The sequence below is a fragment of the Mesoplodon bidens genome (genome assembly GCF_964165515.1).
Source record: "Mesoplodon bidens genome assembly, chromosome: 3".
In the NCBI taxonomy this organism is placed as follows: Eukaryota; Metazoa; Chordata; class Mammalia; order Artiodactyla; family Ziphiidae; genus Mesoplodon; species Mesoplodon bidens.
This window is the reverse complement of record NC_138178.1, coordinates 21,086,419-21,104,446: the sequence shown is the minus strand read 5'-3', so window position 1 is coordinate 21,104,446 and position 18,028 is coordinate 21,086,419. Positions and strand designations below refer to the sequence as shown.

Here is an 18,028-nt window from a genome sequence, read left to right as displayed (position 1 = left end):
AACTAACAAGCTAGTGTGCCTATGAATCTCACTTATACAGAAAACCAGACACTTCTGATCTTTCTGGTGTTTACTTAGGGGCAAAAAGAATTGCTTAGATAGCATCTGTTCTGAAGTTATATTTTGAGACTGTTAGAAGAGAGCAAAATTTGCCACCCTAAAATGTATCTCTTTGGCACTCAAGATTGAGCTGAAAACAATCAAGGCCCAAGAGACTCGGGAAGAAACTCTGACCTTCCCCCTAACTGCCTAGAAGAATTTAGATGGAAGGTCTGTTCCCAGAATAGAGCTCTCACCAGAGTTATCTGCAAAGAATATGGGTGAGGTATGGTGGGGGAAACTCTGCAGGCTCTAGAGATCAGAGCCCACCCTGTGTCCCGTTTTCGGTGCAGGCCCAGCAAACATTTGTTTACCAAACATTTGCTTTTCCTCTCCTTGTGAATTGCCTTCCTCCCCTTTGAAGTCTCAAAGCCCCACCCCCAACATCCTCTTTTGCCTTTAGCTAAAGATGGTATTTAAGGTGAGGGCTTGGGCCATTTTGGTGAGTTGCTCATTTTTCCTGGGTCTCTCTGGTGCATACATGTTATTAAACCTTTGTTTTATCTTCTCCTGTCAACCTGTCTTCATGTCAATTTAATTTTTAGACCATCTGGAAGAACCTAGAAGGGTGGAGGAAAATTTCTTCCTCCCCAACAGTATCAAGCAAAATTCTAAGAGGCAATCGTATGTCATTGGTTTTGTGTAAATAAGCATTCTTGAGACCTGTAGAAACGCATTCAGTGACCCTCACCTCTGTTCTTCCAGAACGCAGCAGCCATGTTGCTGGCATGGGCGGACTGATTATCGGTACCAGGTGCCAAGAGCAGAGGACTCACGCAGCCCCAGCTTCCCAACTGCTAAAGGTGTACATCCAGAAGGAAGGGTTTCTCCCTAGATGGCACCAAACTCAGGTTTGGCCATTTGCCATTTGAAAGCCAATACTCGAGAGACAGGTGATGATAGAAACGGAAAGATTGCTTTATTCAGCAGGCTGGCAACCTGGGGAGATGGTAGACTGGTGTCCAAAAGCCAACTACAAAGATTCTGCTTGACCATGAAAGTGTTTAAAGAGACAGTCATTTGGGGAGGGGGTCCGAGTCTTCATTATCTTTTACTGTGTGCAGACTTTATTTTGACTGGTTGGTGGTGAGGTGCTCCAGGAATCCTGTGCTCAGCCGGAAGTTACCATCTTCTCCCTGGGTGGGGGCCCTTGTTCCTACAGAAGAACTCAATGATATTATTATATATATTCCTTGAGGAGGAACCGGGACCCTGCCCCATGGCTGCACTGTTGTTCCTGACTACTCCTCCTTAGTTTCTGCATTTCCTCCCTTCCCTGATAAGCAACTGTTTGAATCTGCCCTTTCGAACTCAGGGAAAGTCAAGGAGGCTGAAAGAAACCTATTTCCTACAAACAAGAAATTTGTACCCAGAAAGGACTTGTACCCAGAGGGCCCCACAGGGTCCTGCTCCATTTCATAGAGATGAGGTTCATCTTCCATTGAAGACATGATCATAGAAGATACTTACTTACAGAGGTAGCCTATTTCCTGGGGTCTGCGGAAGGTCCCAGCCTTCATGGAAGGCTTCTTCCATGTGGAGAGTTGAACTTCTTCTGAACCAGGGTCAGCTTGGCCTGCTGGGTAACTGTTTCCTGTGGTAGAGGTGTGCTTGGCTGATACTGTTAATACCATATCACCAGACAGACAAAACAGGAAGCATCCAGCACAGTCACATGGGAGGAGCCCAAATTTGGGCTACTTGTGATTGGGTTGTTGAAGTGGTTGCATAATCCCCGCTAAATCCTTGACCTCCCTAAGCTTCTGTATTCTCATCTATAAAATGGAGGTAAGACCCCTCCTATATACCTCTCCAGGCTGTTGGTTATTCACTTTATAATAGTACGAAGTATATTCAAAATTACTCCTGCTTTGACTTACTTTTGGTTCTATTTTAAATTTTATTTGGATTTCTAAAATTACATTAAAAGGAGAATGTGAGATACTTACGTTTATCAAAAGGGAACATTTTGTTTTGATCTGATTTGGTGCAGAGCGTGCATTCTCCAGTTCACACCCACTGTCCTTGGTCTCTTAGTTGACTAGTTGACGCCACCTTTTCTGGGTCATTCCTGGACATATTTGAACTTGCACTTCTTCTTTATACCCACCCCCTTAACACTGCAAATTTACAAGTACCTATGCGTGGTGACTCCCAGTGTCAACTTCTCTCTTGAAAGTATTTTGTATATTCCACAACCCACCGGGGTATGCTATAGAAATCTAAAAAAGGAAAGTCTATACCTTATCCCTAACTGGATTCATTTGTCCAGCTCTATTCTCAACTTTAATCAACGACTTTATCCGTCTCACTGTTCTTTCACATTAGGAACCATGGGCTTATTTTTTATTCACTTAGTCTGTTGTTATTCAAATGTTTATTACCTAACACGTACCAGGTTTTCTGCTGGAGGAAGAGAATTCAGTGGTGAGAAGAAACAGACCTGGCCCCTGCCTCGTGGAGTTTAATGTCTAGTCAGAGAGGAAAACATGAATGAGATAACATGAAAATAAACACAAAATGGCGCTTGTGTGGATACAGAGATATGGAGAGCTATGAGAATTATATAGGGGTCTCTGACCTGGTTAGGGACATCAGGAAAGGCACTCCTATGGAGTACTTAAGGTGAGATCAGAACATGCTGTAGGACTTAACTAGCAGCAAAAGGTGCTAAGATACATTCTAGGCTACGTTGAGGGTTTTGTTCTTTCAACCTCAGCGTAGTGGAAACCCCTGAGATTTTTCAACAGAGACAGTGCCAGGAAGAGATGTACATTTCCAAAAGTTCAAGAGGAGAACAAGTATGGATGTGGGAAGAGCACTTTGGAGGCTGTTGGAGATGCTCAGGGCAGAGATGACAGCAGCTAGAGCTAAGACAATAGCAGTGGGAATGGAGATGAGTGGCAAATTCAAATGAGCTTTAGGAAGTCAAATCTAAGGATTTGGAGTGATCTTGCATATAGGGGTGAGGGGGGAAAAATATCAAGGATGACGTGTAGATTTGTGGCATGGTGGGGGTGTTTTACTGAAGTTGAATCTTGCAAGAGAACCAGATTTGTGGTTGGTTTTGGACAGCTTTGGTCCAACAGTGCCTCTAAGATACCTAAGAAGACATCTCAAGCAGTGAGTTGACCCTATGTATCTGGAATTCCAAGGAGACTAGTGGAGAGATCTATATATAGTTCATTTGTGTAGAGGGGGTAATTGGATACATCTGTGATGGTTGAATGCCTATATGTGACATTGGCATGGAAGGAAAGAGGACCTAGGACCGAGGCTTGACAAATGCCAGTCGTCAATGGCTTAGCTCCTGACCCCACCACACATCTTTAATTGTCATTAATTATTTCACTTTCTCCTCGGAAGCATCTCCTGAGGTAAGGTCCTTCTCAACTTCCTTAGTGCTTTGGCCATAAGTGAGGTCTTCAGTCTTCTTTTCTAATGCTTTAGATTCCAGCAGGGCTCACTGCCACTTTCCTTCCTGACTGGAGCTTCTCACGGAGCTACTGCGGTTATCTTCTTAGACAAGTGTGATCTTGTTTCTCCCCTACTCAGAAACCTCAGGGGCTTTCTGTTCTCTCCCAGCACCCTGTTTTTATGTCTGCTGAGCAAGAATCACATTGTATTGTCACTACTTATTCCAAAATCTGTTTCCTTGCTGGCTGGGATGCAATAGACTTTCTGGTAGAGGGGACCAGACTTCACCCACATTTGCATCTCCAAAGCCTGGGAAAGCATTTGGCATCTAGGAAGCGTGCAGTGATGTGAACCCTGCTGCCATCCGACCTTCATTTCCTTCTGTACAAATGTAGATACAGCTCTTTGCCACTTACCTGCCTCGGAGGCACGTTTTTCTACAAGGGAAGGAATCTCCTTACTTTAAGGAGAGGAGTTATAAACAATGCTTAAAAGAAGTGCTAGGTTCCACATATATGTGTTAGCATACGGTATTAGGATAGGGAGGGTAGGAGGGAGGGAGACGCAAGAGGGAAGAGATATGGGGATATATGTATATGTATAACTGATTCACTTTGTTATAAAGCAGAAACTAACACACCATTGTAAAGCAATTATACTCCAATGAAGATGTTAAAAAATTTTTTTTAAAAAACGAGTGCTAGTAACACATGCAATCATGTGTTTTGAAGTCAATAGGCAAAGTTGCTTTACTGGTTTAGGCATGACATTATTTTTACTCAAAATAAAATGCTCTAAAAACCCCATTGGAGGGCTTTCCTGGTGGCGCAGTGGTTGAGAGTCCGCCTGCCGATGCAGGGGACGCGGGTTCGTGCTCCGGTCCGGGAAGATCCCACATGCCACGGAGCGGCTGGGCCCGTGAGCCATGGCCGCTGAGCCTGTGCGTCTGGAGCTTGTGCTCCGCAACGGGAGAGGCCACAACAGTGAGAGGCCCACGTACCACAAAACAAACAAACAAACAAACAAAAAAAAACCATTGGATTACATTCCATAGATTAGTTATGTGTGTTCAGTGAGGAAAAGTTCAAACGTCCATTTGAAGAACCTCAGGGGAAAAAATGTCTCTTTAAGGAATTAACTACCTATACTTGTATGTAGACCTGATTTACTATTTTATTGTTTTTCTGCAAATGCATGTTCTTTTCCTACTCTCTCTTCATATGAGAGAGAGAGAGGGAAAGAGAGAGAGAGAGAGAACATGTTTTTGAATAAGTTTGGAAACTGAGTCATTTGGAGTTAAGAAAATTAGATATTTACTTATTACAGATTTTTATTTTTCATCTTGATTGGAGAGCAACTGGCTGGCCCTAACAGCTTGCCTAGGATTGATGCATTCCAAAGAATCTACTTCTAATGAAAATTTCTGTACATTTCAAAGATTTTCACTTGTAAGGCAATGATGGATGCAGATAAATCCAAAATGAAATTTTTAGTAATTATTTACTTATTTTGATAAGAGCCTGGATACACTGGGCTCTTAAAAATAGGATGTTTTCTTGAGATGGAGCAAAAAGTCATTAAAAATAACATATGTAATTCTATTCTTCTGTTGTTTCCTTGGGGAAAAAAAAATACCACAATCCAGAAAGCACTTTTTAAAGCTTTTTTTTTTTGTCATAGAAACATAGAGAAAAAATATATAGGTATGACCTGTACCCTCTAGAGTTCTAGTTAAAAATAAATGTAGAATGAGCCTGTAGTTTAAATTACATATCATTAAGTCAAAATCCAATATCTGAGCCCTGTCTCCAAGCATTTTAGTTGCGCTAATTCTGCATTTACAGACTTTCCCAGCACAGTCTTATGGGATGAGTGGGGAAGAGTAAGGATCAGAGCTCTTGCAGGGATGGAAATTGGTTATAGGACTATAATCCCACCTGGGTAATAGGAATGGGGAGTCGTGATCCATCTCATGCTTTGACCGTTCAGATTTAGATCTCTCTTCTCTGCGCCTAATGCTTTTTAGTCTATAAGCAAAAGAAATAAAGTGAGGGACTTAGTTAACTGAGCTGTGTATATATATGTGTGTGCATGCGTGCGTGTGTGTGTATTTTCCTGCAGACAAAAGAGTGGAGTGCTTGAGTTACGTTAAATGTATGTGAAAACCATCAAACAGTTTTATTCATTTGAAAATACTGAATGAAATGTGGTGGAGATCATAGAATTAATAATAAATCTTTTTCTAAGTATAGTATCAGCTGCCATTCGAATAATCATACACCAAGCCCTATCCTAAACATTTCACAGCTGTTCTCTCGTTTCATCCTTGCAACAACCCTATGAAGCCTAGGAAGCAGATATCATTACCATCCCCATTTTATTAATGAGAAAAACAAGGCACAAAACTTCCCCAAACTCATACCATTAGCGTGCACCCTTATTTCAGATCTTTTGACAAATGACGATAATTACATTAAGAAAAAAAGCATATTTTGATATAAATTAAATTATATATATTTATATTTTTTATGTATTAAATTACGTATAATTATATATAACTAGATAGCTAGATAGATATAGATACAGAGTATTACTAGAGGGATCTAGATCTAGATGTAGGTCTTATACAGAGAGAGGCGGGTAGCATCGAGGTCCACCACAGCTAAGAGGTAAAAGTTCATTTTCCTTTCAAATACTATTTTGAATTTGTTCCTCTTATACAAATAATCGCAGTTATTAAAGTTTAAAAGTAGAAAGCTAGCATATTAAAACCCATGTAAGAATTTTATTAAAACACTCTTTTATCACCTAAATAACAAGCTGTGTTATACAGGTCAAGCACACTCGGGAATGCTATTAATAGCGTGCAATGGTTATTATTTATTTATGTATGTATTTGGATAGACAAGACAGAGTTTTCTAGAATTTTCCATCTGCCTCATCTCACAGTATTTGTGACCTCTCAGTCATATCCACAGCCCCCTCCCTTGAAGTTCAAACGCATATCTGGAACCTGAGATAGTCCCCCAAAACTCTGAAAAAGAATAAAAGTGAACTGAACTGGAGGCGTATTTGAAATCCCCGTCAAACCAGCTTGAGCACACACCTCAGATATTCCCGTTTCCTTAACCCCACGTGCCTTTGGGATCATAATTATGCACAGATCATAATTATGCACAGTGTCTAATTGGAGCATTAACACTCTTAATGTTAAGCCTTACTTTTTAATAAGAATGCCAGTGTAAACCCACTTAAAATAACTCCTTTTTAAAGCCATGTCAGAAATATTTAGTCTCTGTTGCCCAACAGACTGGGAGGGGACCTCAGCCATAGGAGGTCAGCTCAGATCTGTGCCTCTATGGTCAGGCTGCCAAAATCCATAAGAAAACGTTGAGAACAATGAATTGTAAGTTGAAAGTTTTAACGCTCATGGAAAGTTGTCTCCAGCACTCACCCACACCTCTTTTAGCCTCTGATTACAAGGGAAGAATCAGGGGAAGAGCCTGGCCTGGGCCACCTAATGGAAACATTTCATCAGGCGGTGACCTTTGCATGTGTCATTGTTTGTCCTCTCCGCTTTCTTGGGCATACTGTTTTAATAAGTGTTTGTAATTTTAATCTGCACAAGCATCTTAATAGTTTCCAAAGAGACTCGGATACTCATTTGAGCTGTTTTACAATTGGAAATTGGCATTTATTTGGAGATGGCTCTAATAGGATCATTGGCTTCAACCTCCCTGGGGTTCCCCCTGTATGATTTCAGTGGGTCTCTTTCAGGAAAGATGCCAATGTTTGAAGCTTTCAACGGTGATAGGAAGATTTCTGCGTTCCTATGAAGTTTCATAGTGGTACAGTTAATATTTGCACATGTGTTTAAATATGCCTGGTATTTTTGCTTTGTGGCAGTAAATCCTTTATGAATTATGTCACCTATTTAGATATCGAGAGCATTTGTGTACCTCTCCACTAAGTCATTTGACATAACAACAAAGAACACAGAGGACATTTACCTAGCTAGAGATTTCATGTAAGTCACTCAATCTATCTAAGCTCCAGTTTCCTTATCTGTAAAATGGTAAACTTAGACCATATCATCTCTGATACCTGAAGCTCTGATTATATGATGCTTGTAAACCCATCTTCAGGTTATGAAGTAGGTTATTGATACAAAGATATTTTAGTAACGATAATATTATCTACCTCAAATGAGCCATTCTCAACACCAGGAGCCATACTCAGAACTTGAGGTACAGTCTCAAGTACAGTCTCTAATATTAAACCTTACAGATTCAGATTGAGGGGCCGTATAGGCAAACAGATGCCAAGGTCATCACACCATAAAAGGTTTGGTTTCTAATAAATTAAAACCTCTCATTTGAACACTCATTTATTATTAAAATAAAACAGCTTACTCCTACTTTCACTGAATAAATTTCATGCAGATGTTTCACTAATACTAATTGGATGGGGGAAAAAATCGGTAGTCTTTCCAGGGTACCCATTTATCTTGAGCTGGTCCTCCTTTGAGGAAAATGATTATTATTGACACTCGACAGGTAAGGAAACCAAAGAGCATGGAGGCTGTGTAACCTGCTCAGTTATTCATCCAGCTGGGGCCAAGATGGACTTCACACTGAGAGGACTCATGTTCTCAGTGTTGTGACATTTAGCAAATAAAAATATAGGACATCCAGTTACATTTGAATTCCAGAGAGCATCAAATAAGTTTTTAGTATTAGTATGTCACAAATGATGCATGGGACACACATATACAGAAAAAATTATTAGTCATTTATCTGAATTTCCATTTTAACTGGGTGTCCTGTATTTTGATTAGGCAGCCCTACCTAAGGACAAAATTCCGTAACAGAATCTGGGTCTCTATGCTTTGGTAGATGTATTGGGGATGAGCAGAAGACCCCATTGCTGAGAAGTTTGAAATCCAGATGATGAAACTGATAAAAGAAATAGAGTGAAAATCCACAAGGGCACCCGAGTAGCCTTAGGAAATAAAGGACTCTTGTTTTTTTCCTTCTTTTGGATTTTTATCTTTGAGATCTAGAATTTGCCCTGCTGTTGGCACAAGGGCAATTTGTGTAAAGTAATCAAGAGAAGCAGAGTTACAGAATTTCAGTCTTGGGAAGTGGATGGCTTTAGAATCCATAGATTCAGATCTCTTGTTTTATTGATGAGAACAAACTCTTCACAGTCACAGCTAGTGTGGACTAAAATAAAATGACCTAACACCCTTCCCGAGGACCTTCCAGGGAATGGCGAGTGAAGGAACATTCCAGGTGACATAGAACTAATCAGACAGGACTAAATAATCCTCTGGCTTCCTGGAAATTTTAGTGTGATCGAACTGTTTTTGTAGATAATTAAGTAGGGAATCCTACTATCCTGACCCATATCCCTGGACCATGTGGCATTTTCTTCTCTATTTTACAAACATTTTTATCTTCTCATGAACAGGTGCTACTGTCCACCCATGAGTGTTCAGAAGCTAAATGCCTAAATAGTGGCTTATCCAGGGATTTTTGCCCTTCTTCCCTCATTTTACTAACCTGCTAAGAATTATTTCATAACTAACACTCCTCTCATTAATGCCTTTTTCTGAAGATAGGGAAAAAAGAAAAAAATAAATAGAATGTAAATCATTTATCTTTGCAATCTGACAACAGACCACTTTGGAAAAGCATTAAAGAATAAAAAATGTTTGAAGAAATAGCTAAACAGGGTTTATCCGTTAATTTACTAATTTATCATGTCCTTGACCCTAGTACCAAGGATGATCTAGAATAGATGTGGATATGCTAGGCCTTCCTTTAGGTATGGAAGTTATTCATGTAATTACAGTAATTATTTACTTATTAAAACAGAATTGTTTAACAGTACTTTTAATTGCAAGTCAGTCTCTATTCCAGGAAACCTGCATCTTTGTTCCTACCTAATCATTGACAAGCCATAGACATTGATTGGATATATCACATTCTCTCTGAGACTCATTTTAAGATCTATAACATCCTTAGACTTCTAGAGAAGGTTCTTTCCAGAGATGACTTTCTATGAGTTAATGATTTTGAAATTTTGAGTGATTGTAATCAACTTGTGTACTAGAAGCATGGATAGATAGGTAGATAGGTAAGTAGATAGATAGATAGATATAATTTTTTTAATCCTTAATCATTTTATAGAATCTGGATTTAAATATCTTCCAGATTAATTTACCAGAAGTTAATCCAAGGGAATTGTTTTGTCAGACTTGTAGGTACAGCAGGCTTTGGGGTGTAAAGTATGAGGACTTGTTCAGGTACCTTTCCAAGGAAGGCTTTCAAAATGTACTTCTGCATCTCAGCCTTCACCAGCCAACATCCCCAGAGATAAGAAGCAAAAGGGAGACACCAAGGGGACTGGGACACAGGTGAAGGGCCCATGGTGACCCTGGCAGAGCTGAGGCGGTTGACTCTTGGCCCTGCAGAAGTTGATTTCTGTGGATGTGATACATCTGTTCTCATGGAGTCCCCCAGCATTTTCAGTAGTTGGTTAATCGTTGGAACTGATGTCACAGCATTTTAAACATACAACTGCATTTTCTAAAATCCAGCAGGAACCACCTGTATCCATTGGCCAAGTTCTATTTGTTTCTCTCCAGCAACACTTGTGTGGTGTTCTATCATATTAATAGACTTCTTTGTCTGCCTTGCTTCAGTGTAGAAAGTTTATTGAACTAAAGTCAGTTGAGGGTCAAAATACAGAAATTTCTGTTGAGTTTTATAAGACCCCTTTCTTAACAATGCATGGGTGATGTACAATAATGAAAGTCTCTGCACTTGGATACATAAAAGCAATTGTTTAGCCTAGGCTGTGAAAAGATTTCCAAAGGGCAATACAAATTGTGGACTACTACAGCCGTGGATTAAAAAAAAAAAGGTCAACAGGAAGTTATTGTAGAATTACAGTAATAATACAAACAGTATGTATAGCAGATTGTTGGAATCTGCGTTACAATGTTATCATAGCTATGTTATAGCAATAGTCTTTACTTCAATGCCAGTCTGTTTCCTGAAAACTTAAAAGATATATATAACATAGTTCATGTAATATGTCACTCCATAATGAAGCCAAGATTGACTCCTCATTTTATGGTATTCTTCCTTGGGTCCTTGAAGGACTTTTTTAGTTTAATAGCTTACAATCCACTCCCTTCTTTCCTTTTTACAGAACTTCCCACTCCTGACGCCCTGTGGGAAAAACTAAGGAAAGAAAATAAAAGGACTGTGGGAGAAAATCAGTAGAAAACAAGCCCTCTAAACCCAAGAGGCTTTCTTTTCTTTTTTTTTTTTCTTTTACATAGAGAATATTCACATAAAGAAAATAAGAGATTTACAATTCCCATAATTTGGCTAGAAGAAGCACACAAGTACATACTTCCTGTGTGTTAGTCATTTGGGGTTGCCTAGCTGCAAAACACAAATATATTGCAAAACTGTTTTTTCATCGCTATCATCCACATCTGTCAAGGAATCCACTCCCTTAATTTGTTTCTCAATGTGTTAAAAACAGTAGACGTCATCATATCAAATTCCAAATTTCTGATGACTCCAACCTTGTTTAACTCTACGTTTGATCCCCTATCTAGCTTCAATATTGGGCTTGTCTGAGGCTGCATGAGAGAAAATTGCCTAAAATAAACTAAAAGTACTAGAAATGGGCACTGGTGATATACAGGAAAAAAGAAACAAGTTCTTCCAGAAGCCAATAGAACAAAGAAAGAAATGTTGTTCTATGCAGAGATGAATTAAATTCCCAATTGCAAATTTCAAGTATGTTAGCATTATTCTAGAACAAACTGCTCCAGTGTTGACTTCTGATGGTATAATGAGTATTCTGAGATACTTGAATATGATCCCAGATTCCCTGGTGTTTACATCCTGAGGGTTGGCTAAGGGTCATGGCTAACACAAAGGGTAGTAAAGGCACTTCTGGAACGGGGTTCACAGAGCCACTTCTGTCTTCCTGTGCCATGTGGTTGGCACAGGCCGATGTGCACAGCTCCCTGCAAAGGCCCTCAGCCCAAAGAGGTGATTCAGTACATCCTAAAGGGAGGCGTTGAAAGAGAATGAGAATGTGATAAGCTTAGTTTTCTTGGTTGTTTCCTGTCCGCAGGATAGGGATATGGAGAAGCTCTTCATTCCACCATGTATAAGGGCACCCCTGATGTTGCACTTGAAGTCTGACATCTACCTGGGCAACCTGTCCTGTATCAGTCACCCCAAGAAAAGTTAGCACAGTGCCTGGCACATGGTGGGTATTTAATGAATATTTGCTGAGCGAGCAGCACCTGGGGGTGATTTGTACAAATGGGTTCAGCACAGGGATTCTAGAGCTACTGGCACATAGATGCGAATGTGCTTGGGGCCTCTTGTAAGATCCCCAGACATGGGGATCACCCCTAGCACAAGAATCTTTGCAGAAACGAGGAAATAGTCAAGGTTCTTCTTTTTCAGTTTCTCCTTGGACCTCAACATCTTCTTCTTCTTCTTTTTTTTTTTTATATTTATTCATTTGGCTGCATTGGGTCTTAGTTGCGGCACACGGGATCTTGTGGCGCGCAGGCTCTTCCTTGCAGCGTGCTGCGGGCTTCTTTCTAGTTGTGGCTCACAGGCTCCAGAGCATGCGGGCTTAGTTGCCCTGCGGCACGTGGGACCTTAGTTCCCTGACCAGGGATCAAACCCGTGTCCCCTGCATTGGAAGGTAGATTCTTAACCGCTGAACCACCATGGAAGTTCTGGACCTCAACTTCTTGATGAATGCCATTTTAAGAGTAGAATAAAGCAGAGGGTAACCCTTTCTAGAGTAATTATAGCATTGTGATGGGCGTGTGGGTGAATCAGTTCAATAAAACATTTATGACCAATGAGCTGACTAAACATAGTATGATTCAAGATCAAGGACCCAACCTGATTTCAGTATCTTCTCCCTAGTTTCCTTGATTATAGTCTTAAAGTTACTTCTCTCCTCCCCGATGCCTTGTTTCTAAAGTGGAAATACCATAAATAAACAATCTCTGAAAACCTGCATTCAATGCCCTAAAATTGGAGGGAAAAGAAGGCGCAATTCAAATTTAGCCTGTCACTAAAAACAGTAAAAAATGAGATGCCTCGGTTATAAAAACTAGGTTTCTCAACTATCTGGGAATCACCCCAGGACACCATTTTGCAGTTCTGTATGTCAGGTGTATCAACTGGCAATTTTTGAAGTTTTTGAGCCTAATACACACACAGAAGGGTATAAATGGATATTTTAAAATGTGAGTTCTATGAGGCAAAAGTTTTAGCAGACAGAAAAAAATGAAGTCCCTTCGTGCTTTGAGGATCTGTCCTCATGCATAAAACTTTTGTGTGATGCTTTATGTTTACGGTTTGTCTTTTCTCCAAAGAGCATTATGTCTTTTCAGAATTATGGCATGTAGCCTATTCTAATCAACCTCGTTAATGTAAATGAAGCAATAGCAGACATAATTCAAAACCACCAATAATTTCAAAGGGCATTTGTGCTTGATTTTGGAATGTACATGGTATTTTCCCTTACCAGTTGTGTTCATTAGACTGATGTTCAATTTGAACTCCTTTTCCAGAGCACACAGCAACCGACAGTATAAAGAAACTGCCAGGATATCTCCTAGGGCCAGGATGAGGCCAAACCAAAAGAAAGAACTCTCTGTAAATAAGCTAAGAAGTGGGTAATTAGAAGCAGGAAGCATTATCTCATTTATTTTCATACTGTCCCTTGAAACTAGGTAGGAATATAATCAAGGATTTTGAATCATGAAGATCAAGGGACACATAGGAACAGAGCTGTATTAGAAAGGCTGAGGGGTAGGTTGGGATGTACAGGACCACCTGGCAGGTGCCATGCCCATGCCATGCAATGTGTGTTACCTGATTTTAATTCTTACAACAACATGAAGTTATTATCCTCATTTTACAGAGGATTCCAAGAACTGGAGAGGTTGATCAATATGCCAAGCACACACACCTAGGGAGTGGCAGGGCTAGGAGTTATACCCAATTTTTTACTTGACCCCCAAGCCTTTCCTCTTTCCATAGGAACCAAGAAGCTCACTGGACATCTTAAACATCACATGGAAGACAAAGGTTTAGTTTTATGTGGATTCAAATAAAATTATAGCATTCATTAGCAGCACAAAAGGAAACCTAATATATTTATGGTGCAGATTCCTAATAGGCAGACTGTTCAGGATGCTTTTATCCTGCTTCCTCTCCAGAAGCCTTGTCTCCATGATTAGCCAACGTGTCTGCCCAGACTTGACGCCTTAGAATCACCTTTGTTCCTTCTCCTCTCTCGTCTCCAACTACATCAAATCAGTAACAAAATAGTGTCTCTCTTACCTTCTTAATGTCTCTCACATTTGCATTTCCCCACCCTTTGTTTCCCTTGTATAGGAGGCTGGAGTATAAGTCAAAGATGAGATGCCTGGTCTATTGCATCATCCTCCTGACTTTGCTTTGTATCTTGAAACTACATATACCTTGTAACAAGGTTCATTTTTAAATTCTTGAGTCCTTACCAGGCATCAGACCCTGAGGTTGTATGCCAGGGTAGGCAAAACAGGTGTAGCCCCATCCTTTTGGAACTTATGATCTAGTGGGGGAAATAAACAAAGATATGCAAACAAATTCATAATTATAAGACCATAGAGCTTTAAAGGATATAAATAGGGTGCTGGGATAGAGAACAGTGAGGAACCTACTTCAATAAGGTGGCCTGGGAAGACCTCTCTTAAGAGGTGATATCTAAGCTGAGATGGAGCTGATCTTGTAAAAGGTCAATGGTGAGATTGCCAGGAAAGTCAACAACAGGTGAAAAGTCCCAAGAAGTAAATGAACTTGTCTGGCTGCAGAATGACATGAGGTAGAAAAAGTGAGCATGCATCCAGTCCTACAAGGCCTTCTAGTTCATGTCAGAGAGTTTGTGTTTTTCTTCCATGTGAGATGGAGGCCATTGCCAATAAAGGTGGTTGTATGATGAGATTTATATTTTAGGTTCTGAAAGAAAATCAGGTGTGATTGAAGTGTAAAGAGCAAGGAAAAATGTGAAGCAAGGTGAGGCCAGAGGTGGAGATGGGGCAAGAACGTGCAGGGTGCATTAAATTGTTGGACTTTTATCCTCAGAGCCACAGGAAGCCACAAAAGTATTTTAAATAGAAGGTGACTTGAAAAGATTTGCTATGACAGAGAAAAAGGACAGAGGTAGATAAGAGAGGAAGGATAGACAGACCAGTTAGGAGGCTGCTTCGGGGGTTCATGCAAGAGATAACAATGGCTTAGACTAAGGCAGTGGAGAAAAGGGGACAAATTTAAGGTAATTAAACTTTAAAATTTGTATTTATTTTTAATATTTTTTTCTTTTGTAATCAGAGAACTTACAGTAATATCTACCCTCTTAGCAAAATTTTTCCAACTTTACTGAGATTTAATTGTCATATAACATAGTGTAAGTTTAAGGTGTACCATGTGTTGATTTGATACAGTTTTATACTACAAAATGATTACCACTGTAGCTAGCTAACACCTGCATCATGTCACATAATTACCATTTCTTTTTTGTGGTGAGAACATTTAAGATCTACTCTCATAGCAACTTGCAAGCATATAATACAATATTATTAATTGTAATCACCGTGCTGTGCATTAGATCCCCAGAACTTACTCAGCTTATAACCAGATAGTATTGTTACATATGGGCCCTGTATTGTGCAGTAAATCTCCGTCATCTTGCATAACTGAAACTTTGTACCTTTTGACTGATACCTCCCCCCCACCCCCCGCCCCTGGTAACCATCATTCTACTCTCCTGTTCTATTATTTTAACTATTTTAGATTCCACATGTAAGTGGGATCATGCAGTATTTGTCTTTCTGTATCTGGTTTATTTCACTTAACATAATACCTTCTGGGTCCCTTATGATTGTGCAAGAAATGGCAGGATTTCCTTCCTTTTTAAATTGAAGTCTAGTTGATTTACAATGTTGTGTCAGTTTCAGGTGTACAGCAAAGTGATTAGGTTCTTTTTTTTCAGATTTTTTTTCTGTTATAGATTATTACAAGATATTGAATATAGTTCCTTGTGCTATATAGCAGGACCTTGTTGTTAATCTATTTTTATATATATACAGTAGTGTGTATGTGTTAATCCCAAACTCCTAATTTATCCCTCCCCACCTTTCCCCTTTGGTAACCATAAGTTTGTTTTCTATGTCTGTGAGTCTCTTTCTGTTTTGTAAATAAGTTCACTTGTATCATTCTTTTAGATTCCACATATAAGTGATATCATATGATATTTGTCTTTCTCTGTCTGACTTACTACACTTAGTAGGATAATATCTGGGTCCATCAATGTCGCTGCAAATGGCATTATTTCATTCTTTTTCATGGCTGAGCAGTACTACACCTTCTGTATCCATTCATCTGTCGATGGACATTTAAGTTGCTTCCATGTTATGGCTATTGTAAATAGCGCTGCTGTGAACATTTGGGTGCATGTATCTTTTCAAATTAGAGTTTTTGTCTTTTCTGGATATATGTCCAGGAGTGGGATTGCTGGATCAAATGGCAACTCTATTTTTAGTTTTTTCAGGAAGCGCTGTACTGTGCTCCACAGTGGCTGTATCAATTTACTTTCCCACCAGCAGTGTAGGAGGGTTCCCTTTTCTCCACACACTCTCCAGCATTTATGATTGTAGACTTCTGACCAGTGTGAGGTAGTACCTCATCATCATTTTGATTTGCCTTTCTCAGTTAGTGCTGTTGAGCATCTTTTCATGTGCCTGTCGGCCATCTGTATCTCTTCTTTGAAGAAATGTCTCTTAGGACTTCCTTCTTTTTTAAGGCTTAACAATATTCCATTGTATGCATACACCACATTTTCTTTAAGGTAATTTTAAAAAGTAAAATGGACAGAACCAGCTAATGGGTTGAATGGGGCAGGGAGAGGAGGAGGTGAGGAAAAGGGCAGAATCAAGGATGACCTCTAGGTTTCTGTACAGAATTAAGAACAGGATAGTGCTGTTTATGAAGATGTGAAAAACTGGGGCATGATTTGAGGAGGATGCATGGAAGATCAAGAGAACAACTTTGGACATGTTAAATTTGAGGTAGCTCTTACATAACTCAGGCATCCACACAGACGTGTCATCTATACAGCGGTATTCATAAGAGTGGAACTCAAAGAAGAATTCTGGGCTAGAGATATAGATTGTGAAAGAAAAATCAAGCAGAAGGAAATAAACCAAGCCATGGGAATGCATGGGGTCAAGTAAGGTGAGCCTACAGAGAAAGAAGAAAAGGGAGAGAGAGGTAACTGGAAGAGCCCCATCACTTAGAGGTTGGATAGAGAACGAAGAACCAGCAGAGGAAAGTAGCCAGAGAGACAAGGAGAAAATCAGGAAAGGGTGGAGGTCCAGAAACTGATAGAACACATTGTTTCAAGGGGGAGTAATCAATACCAGAGTTAAATGCTGCTGAGGAACTAGAGCTGAAACTAGCAGTGTGACCATTAGATGTGACAGCTCTGAGGCAGATAGTGCCCAGGGGAGTGGTGGCTGGGAGAAGCCGTTCGGGGCTGGACTGAAATGGGGGGAGAGGACAGAAACACAATGTGTGCAGGCAAAGCACTGCTTAAAATCCCTATTTAATTCTGTTACTTCTTTTTTTTTTTTTTTTTTTTTTTGCGGTACGTGGGCCTCTCACTGTTGTGGCCTCTCCCATTGCGGAGCACAGGCTCCGGACGCGCAGGCTCAGCGGCCATGGCTCACAGGCCCAGCCGCTCCGCGGCATGTGGGATCTTCCCGGACCGGGGCACGAACCCCTGTCCCCTGCATCGGCAGGCAGACTCTCAACCACCGCGCCACCAGGGAAGCCCTAATTCTGTTACTTCTTTAGTGAGAAACTTTGCATGGCTCCCTACGTACTGCCTGTAACATAAACCCCACATTTTCTAGCCTCTTTGCCAACTTGTCTTCCATCTGAATACTCCTTTCTGGTCAAATTGAACTAATCCTATTACTTTTTTTCCTCTCCACCTCTGCCCACATATATTCCTTCGCCAGGAATTCCCTGCTCACTTCTTTGTGTCCCAGCTCCTACATGGAGGTTTTCATGATTGCCCTGATCTTTCCATCCTCTGAATTCTCATAGCACATTCTGTCTGTAACCCCTGGTGTGACATTTATCAAATACTGCTTTTATTCATTTTATCTTTCATGTCTTCTCTTACCAAAGGGTCAGGACTGCAATGGACATTGCTTTTAGCATTTTCCCAACACAAAATCTTACATGCACTGGTACACGGTATTAACTATCTGAGTGGTGGGGACATTTTCCATTCACTTCTTCCTAACTTTGGAGTTGGCATCAAGGAGAACACACTTACCCACACACCTCCCTAGATGCCTTCTGGAGGAAAATTACTGACAGTGTGGTTTTCCTAC

The 18,028-nt window shown here is 40.2% G+C and overlaps 1 protein-coding gene and 1 long non-coding RNA gene across 2 annotated transcripts in view; one reads left to right on the top strand and one right to left on the bottom strand.

The window, feature by feature from the left end:
- Positions 1-18,028, top strand: part of CELF2 (CUGBP Elav-like family member 2) — a 524,871-nt gene that overhangs the window by 17,070 nt on the left and 489,773 nt on the right. The gene's annotated exons all lie outside the window — the stretch shown is intronic.
- On the bottom strand, positions 2,500-7,034 carry LOC308613457. Its single transcript, XR_014015256.1, has 3 exons — positions 6,971-7,034; positions 5,454-5,543; positions 2,500-2,570 (listed from the first exon to the last, which is right to left on the bottom strand). It is a non-coding gene; the product is annotated as an uncharacterized lncRNA (long non-coding RNA).